Source organism: Myxocyprinus asiaticus, chromosome 13, assembly GCF_019703515.2.
Source record: "Myxocyprinus asiaticus isolate MX2 ecotype Aquarium Trade chromosome 13, UBuf_Myxa_2, whole genome shotgun sequence".
NCBI classification, from domain to species: domain Eukaryota; kingdom Metazoa; phylum Chordata; class Actinopteri; order Cypriniformes; family Catostomidae; genus Myxocyprinus; species Myxocyprinus asiaticus.
This window is the reverse complement of record NC_059356.1, coordinates 445,498-452,046: the sequence shown is the minus strand read 5'-3', so window position 1 is coordinate 452,046 and position 6,549 is coordinate 445,498.

The window sequence follows — 6,549 nt, the reverse complement described above, 5'->3', positions numbered from 1 at the left end:
TAAAATGGTAATACCATTGACATATTGCCTGAGTGTGAGAATGGGGCTTAGGTCAGGGAAAGTGGCAGGGCAAGTGGGAACTTGGGAGAGGATGAGGGTGGTAATGAGGCTGATAAAGGCAGGATGAGCCTGGAAGGTAACTGGGTAGTGGGAGATATCAGTGATGGCTGCTGAGCAGAGGGAAAGGTCTGGGCAGAGGGTAAGGTCAGACATGGCCACAGGACAAATGGTGAGGTCAAATATGGACACAGGACAGAGGATGAGGTCATACATGTCCACAGAACAGAGGGTGAGGTCAGACATGGCCGCAGGACTGGGATCAGAATGGGCAGCAGCCGCTGGACAGGGGTCTGGCTGACTGTGGATGGCCACTGAACTAGGGTCAGACTGGACATAAGCGGCCACTGGGCTGGGGTCAGACCGGATGTAGGCGGCCGCTGGGCAGTGGTCAGACTGCACGTGGTCAGCCTCTGGGCACTGAACAGATTGAGCTACAGATTGGTTACTGGTGTCTGATGGGTGCTTGTTACTGGCTGAGCAACAGACTGGTGACTGCTGTCTGATGGGTGCTGGCTACTGGGCAGAGCAACAGACTGGTCGACTTTGTCTGACAGATGCTGGCCACTGGACTGAGTAAAATGCTGGTCGCTGGTGTCTGATGGGTGTTGGCAACTGGACTGAGCAACAGACTGGATACTGGTGTCTGATGGATGTTGGTTACTGGGATGATTAACAGACTGGTAGCTGGTGTCTGATGGGTGCTGGCCACTGGACTGAGAAAAGGGTTGGACAGGATAGTCGACGGTCATAGGGGACTAACAAGGCTCGTTGAAGGTCATCGGGGGCTGTACAGGATTGTCATGGTCACAGGGGACTGGATAGACTCGTTGACAGCCACAGGGGACTGGACAGGCTCGTCGACAGCTTCAGGGAACTGGACGGACTCGTCGATGACCATGGAGAACTAGACAAGGCTTGTCGACAGTCTTAGGGAACTGGACAGATTCATCAACGGCCACAGGGAACAGGACAGGCTCGTAGACAGCCTCAGGGAACTGGACAGATTCGATGACCACAGGGAACTGGATGGGCTGTGAGGCAACTGCCGTGGTCGGGAGCGCTGGCAGTGACTGGGAAACAGCCTCCGTGGCCAGGAATACTGGCAGCGACTGGGGAACGGTTTTGTTATAAACCTCTTTAAGATCCATCTAATCATAGTCCAGCTTGTCCACTGGAATCAAAAACCCACATGCTAAGTCCCTCACATCAGTTCCCCTTTGACGGGCATTGCAAAAATGGAAGAGCTGAATCGTGCACAGATTGAAAAGTCAGTGAGGGGAGATGAAAAAAGGGCCTCTGTTGGGTTCAGAATTGGTTGGATTGTTCTGTCACAGTATGTAAGGAAGGACCCAAATGCAGGAAGGCAGAATAGGCCTTTTATTGAAATAAACAAATAAAATACAAATCAAAACTGTCACAAGGTAGAAGAATAAACAACCGAAAACAAAACAGAACCTAGACCAATTGAAACTGGAGACAGGGAACAGGCCAGAGTTGCAACACAGCAAAACAATCCAAAAAAAAGATAGAACAACAAAGGAGAGAATATATAGGAGCTGGTAATTGGAGGCAGGTGCCGCTGGTGACGAGCTGGGTGGAGAAACAATCACTTGTCCTGGCAACAGAGATGATGTTCTCCACGTGGCACCTGCAAAACACAGGAGGGAGAGAGAGGGAAACACAGACACACACAATCACACAACAAGACAGACATAAGGGACAGTACAGCCCAGACTGTGACAGTAACCATTAATCATCTCCCTACATTCTGCTCGGTGCATGTGGAAATTATTAGCTGCAGCAGAGTCACTAAATGCTATTTTATAGGCCTCTCATAAATGGTCCATAGTAGGCAGAGAACACTGCTCTGCCATAGCTAAAGCAATAATGGCTCTAGCCTTTTTAGTGACATCTGCCTTGGTGGCGACCATTGGAATGGTCATTTGATTTGGGGCATACGGCTTTGATATCTCTGTGTTTCTTTGTCAGCATGTGTTTTTTTTAGGATCCATCACCTTGCATTGGTCTCAACCATCCCTTAACCATCCCAAGTATTTACTCCCACTCTTTTCTGTTTTTGAGCGTAAAGCTTTGAATTTGACATGCTGAATTTTTGCAACTCTCAAAGTGTGTGATCTGAAAATGGAGACATGCAGTGTATGTGTCATAGCAAACTAGAAAACTCCACTCTTGAATCGTTGCGTGGTTGTGCTGCGGTTCATATTATGTTAAATTCAGCAACTGAAAAAACAAATGTTCATTGTGTATGGATTGTGTGAAAGTGCCCATTTTTGTCAGTAATTATGGTAATCTGCAGCACTGTCTCTAAAGTCAGCTGAAAAACAAAAGTTCAATCGGATGTGACAAAGTAAACACAAATCAAGTGTACTTTTAAAGGCTTATGTTTTGGCAGTTTCGGACTCGGACTTCAGACTCTTAAAAAGTTTTTGCTTACATGCACTCCCAGAGCCTCAAACAAATGACTATCAACTGACTATCAACCGACAGCCTGAATGTCAATACAATACAATACTGTACATTCTATATATATATATATATATATATATATATATATATATATATATATATATATAATATATATATAGACTATATAGATACACATTAATCAATCAATAAAAATAAAAAATAAAAATATATAAAAAAGTATATATATATATATATATATATACTTTTTTATATATTTTTATTTTTTATTTTTATTGATTGATTAATGTGTATCTATATAGTGCGTATTGTTTACTGTACAGTGTATGTTATTATTTGTATACTGTTGAGTGTAATTATGTGTATAACAGATGTTTAATTGTGCTGTGTTAATTTGATGTTTATTGTAGATTGTATATGTCTCATCACTGTCACGACTGCTATGTTGATCGGAACTGCACCCAAGAATTTCACACACCATTGCACTTGTGTATATGGCTGTGTGACAATAAAGTGATTTGATTTGATTTGATTTGATTTGAAACAAAGTCTAACTAATGTCTGAGAAACACGTTTTGAGAATTTATCAGTGATATGCATTCTACCAAAGCATATCTCATTATAACAGTTTATACTACAATAACGGTGGAGACTTTTTAAATGCAAATGTTTACTAATTGATATTTTGCGTTATTCCACCCAAATAAAACATAGATCTATATGCCTAATTATGTCTCACGTGGAGCTTTTTTTTTTTTTTTTTTTAGATAATATGTAATATATCTTACTTTTGAACATTTCTGATATGTGATGCTGAAGCATCAGTATGTATTACTTGTGCCAGTGTTACTGTGCCACAATGATTTTTGAAAGTGACACCTCATCTGTTCCTTTCACTCATCTCCATACTTTATTATAGATCAGGGGTTAATATCATTTTCAGTTTGCAAATGTTCTGTTTTAAGTTGCTTTATTGGCATGACAAACTTTTGTACATTCGTATTACCAAAGCGTTTACAGCTGAGCTGCATACAAGTGCAAAACAATGTATATAATGTTAAAAAAGAAGCAAAATATACAATGTATACAATGTCGATTCTCTCTCTTTCACCCTGCTAGATAATTTCTCAATGCTCTTCTATCACTGTAGGCTGACTTTTCTTCTCTAAACAGAGAGGATGCACGTGAATTGAGGTTGAGACTGTCGCAACAAATACCAACAACACAAGCTTTTCATTCACTCGATTTATAGAACATCCATTCGCACATAAGTCAAACTGCTGATAGCATACAGGTCAATCATATTACGTGAAACATAAGGGGGTGCTAGAACACCAAGAAAAAAATAATGAGATGAGAAGTCATTCACAATAGAGCTAATAATTTTTTTTCTGTCACCAGATGTAGAAGAACGTCTCTAAAACAGACTACAAAAGTCTAGCGACAAAGTCGCTAAATTGGTAACACTGTGTTTAAGATGTGCATTGCCTAAACAGCTGGAGTTTAACTTACTGCCCCCTGGAGAAAACAGGTGGTACTTCAAGCTTGAATTGCTCCGATGGTAGGAATATTCCTTATTACGGCATGGAGACATGATTCATTGTTAATTGTTTTTTAACTAGTTATTTTATTATATAATTGATCACACTGAATGAATGTGTTAAATCAACATTTATTAAAGATTAATATTAAGACAAAAAACATTTTTTGTCTTTGGAATAATGTATAGTACTCAGTTATTAACAGTAAGACTATGAATGTGTATTAACACAGTAAATAGTCAATTTTGATTTCATGTTGACTTTAAATTGAACAGGGCTATTTTTAAAGGCTAGCTATAGCTGTGGGCAGTAGACTGTCTATGCATTATGCACACACAGCCATACTGTTTTATTGAACTGGTTGAAGAGCGATAACAGTTCATAAAGGGCTGATTCAAACACCAGCCAGCTACAATGGATTTTTCCTGACTGCAGGGCATCTGGAGGCTGCGCAGCTCAAAGTACACACACTCTTTATCTACTGTCGCTTCTCACTGTTTCTGACAGCTTTCACTTTCCAAAACTCAATTCAATATTTCAAATGTAACAGGATAAAGCTTTCGAACTATAATATTTTCTTTTTTTCTCTGGCTTCAACAAAAAATAGGTAACAATAACACCCCTGAAAGCTTATAGTGTGACCAACTCTTGGCATTGTATTTAAAGCTCAAGTGTGTAAATTTAGTGGTGTTAAAATAGTTTCTGCTATCACAGCTTAATATGCTATATGTAAGTACATTAACAACTATATAACTAGCTTAACAACTGTAAGAAAGCCATTTGTAGATTTAATTTTCTCGAAAACTGAAAACACTGTCCCTGCGTTCCAAACGGGAAGTGCCCTTCGGTCCGATCATGGCCGCCATATTGCAGGGTCGTTACAAACGAAGGACTCTTAAATAGCTGCTTCAAAAGGCACTTCAAAAAAGGACATTTCTATAGGGTTCAACTGATGGACACTTCCTGCCAAGTGGAACGGAACCGGACCATACATCATAAATCAAACATGTTGTAAATCAAACCAGCTGCACCTCTAAACACACTCTGGTTCTTTAAACAAAAAGTCTGTGGATTTTAAAGGCTTTTAATTATTGTAATTCACTTTTTTTAAACATTTAAACCCCTGGCTTTCTGTATGAAACTGGCTTTTGCTTGTGTTATTTTCCTGTAAATTTGCTTGATCTGATATTCTAATAAAGGAGTTAAAAGAAAATAAATATACACAGTGGCATATTATTTATTTAATAGTTGAATAAATAGAACTACTGTACATTTGTATACTGGTTAATTTTTTTGGTTCATATTTGTAGGGCTTTACTGGTTGTTTAGATCAGTGTTACTATCAGAAATAATTGGTAATTATTTCTTTAGTTTTTAATTAATATTTAAATTAATTAATTGAATCTAACTCATTAAAACTTCATATGGGGCTCCAGTAAATGTAGTGCGCTACGTTTAGGAGCGGGTTTGGTTATTAGCAATAATTAATAACTAACAAAGATAATTATTAATTATTAAAATCAATAGAACATTGATGAGAATCACTGTTAGCTTTTTTAATCCTTTAAATCAACAATTATCAAAGATAATCATTAATTGTTAACATCGATGAAACATTAATTAAAATTAACACTAGCTTATTGATCATTCAAATTCAACAATCATCAAAGATAATTATCAATTATCAAAAATCAACAGAATATTAATAAGGATTAACATTGACGGGGCACCACCCTGGAATCAGGGACTAATAACCAGATAGTATAACAGTCTCAATATTAGATTGTTTTCTTAGGAAAATCGACATCCAAAGAATATCGATTTTCAGGAGAAAGAACAATGAATGAAGGCTTGAATCCGAGCACTGACATCCCGTCAGCATGACACAGGTGTATGCAAAACAAACCAAAACACTTCTCTTTGTAATATAACAAAGTTTATTTATGCAGTAATATCAATTAATAATTAATACAATGCAGTCAATGAACTTCCGACTTACAACTACAAACTAAACAGTGATATGATTAGATATGGAAACTAAAATAATCCTATAACACATGAGGGTGTGTGTGTGTGTGTGTGTGTGTGTGGTTAGTACGAGAGAGAGAGAGAGAATAAAGTGACGGCCCCAAAGCCGGTTTCACGATCGTGGGAGAGGAAGCAGCTGTTAGTTTATCACTCAGAGACGCGGTGGACAGCTCGTAAACCGTCCCGGTCTTTGATTCTTTAATGGATAAACTCAGTTTGCCGGTCTCATCCGCGATGGCGGAAATGCACAACAGGCCAATGTGGTTGGACCACAATACAGCAAATCAAATTTGTGATAATTAATACCCTGCGTATTAATAATGAGCAGACATGGCAGTCCGTAAACTGTACAAGCCAAAACCTTGGTACACAAGAATTACACACTATCTATTCTATCTCTGCCCAGACGTAAACTTCTTACTTGAATCGCATGAGGATGCAGAATGTGTGTTCAGCCGTCCTTTAACTCAGACTC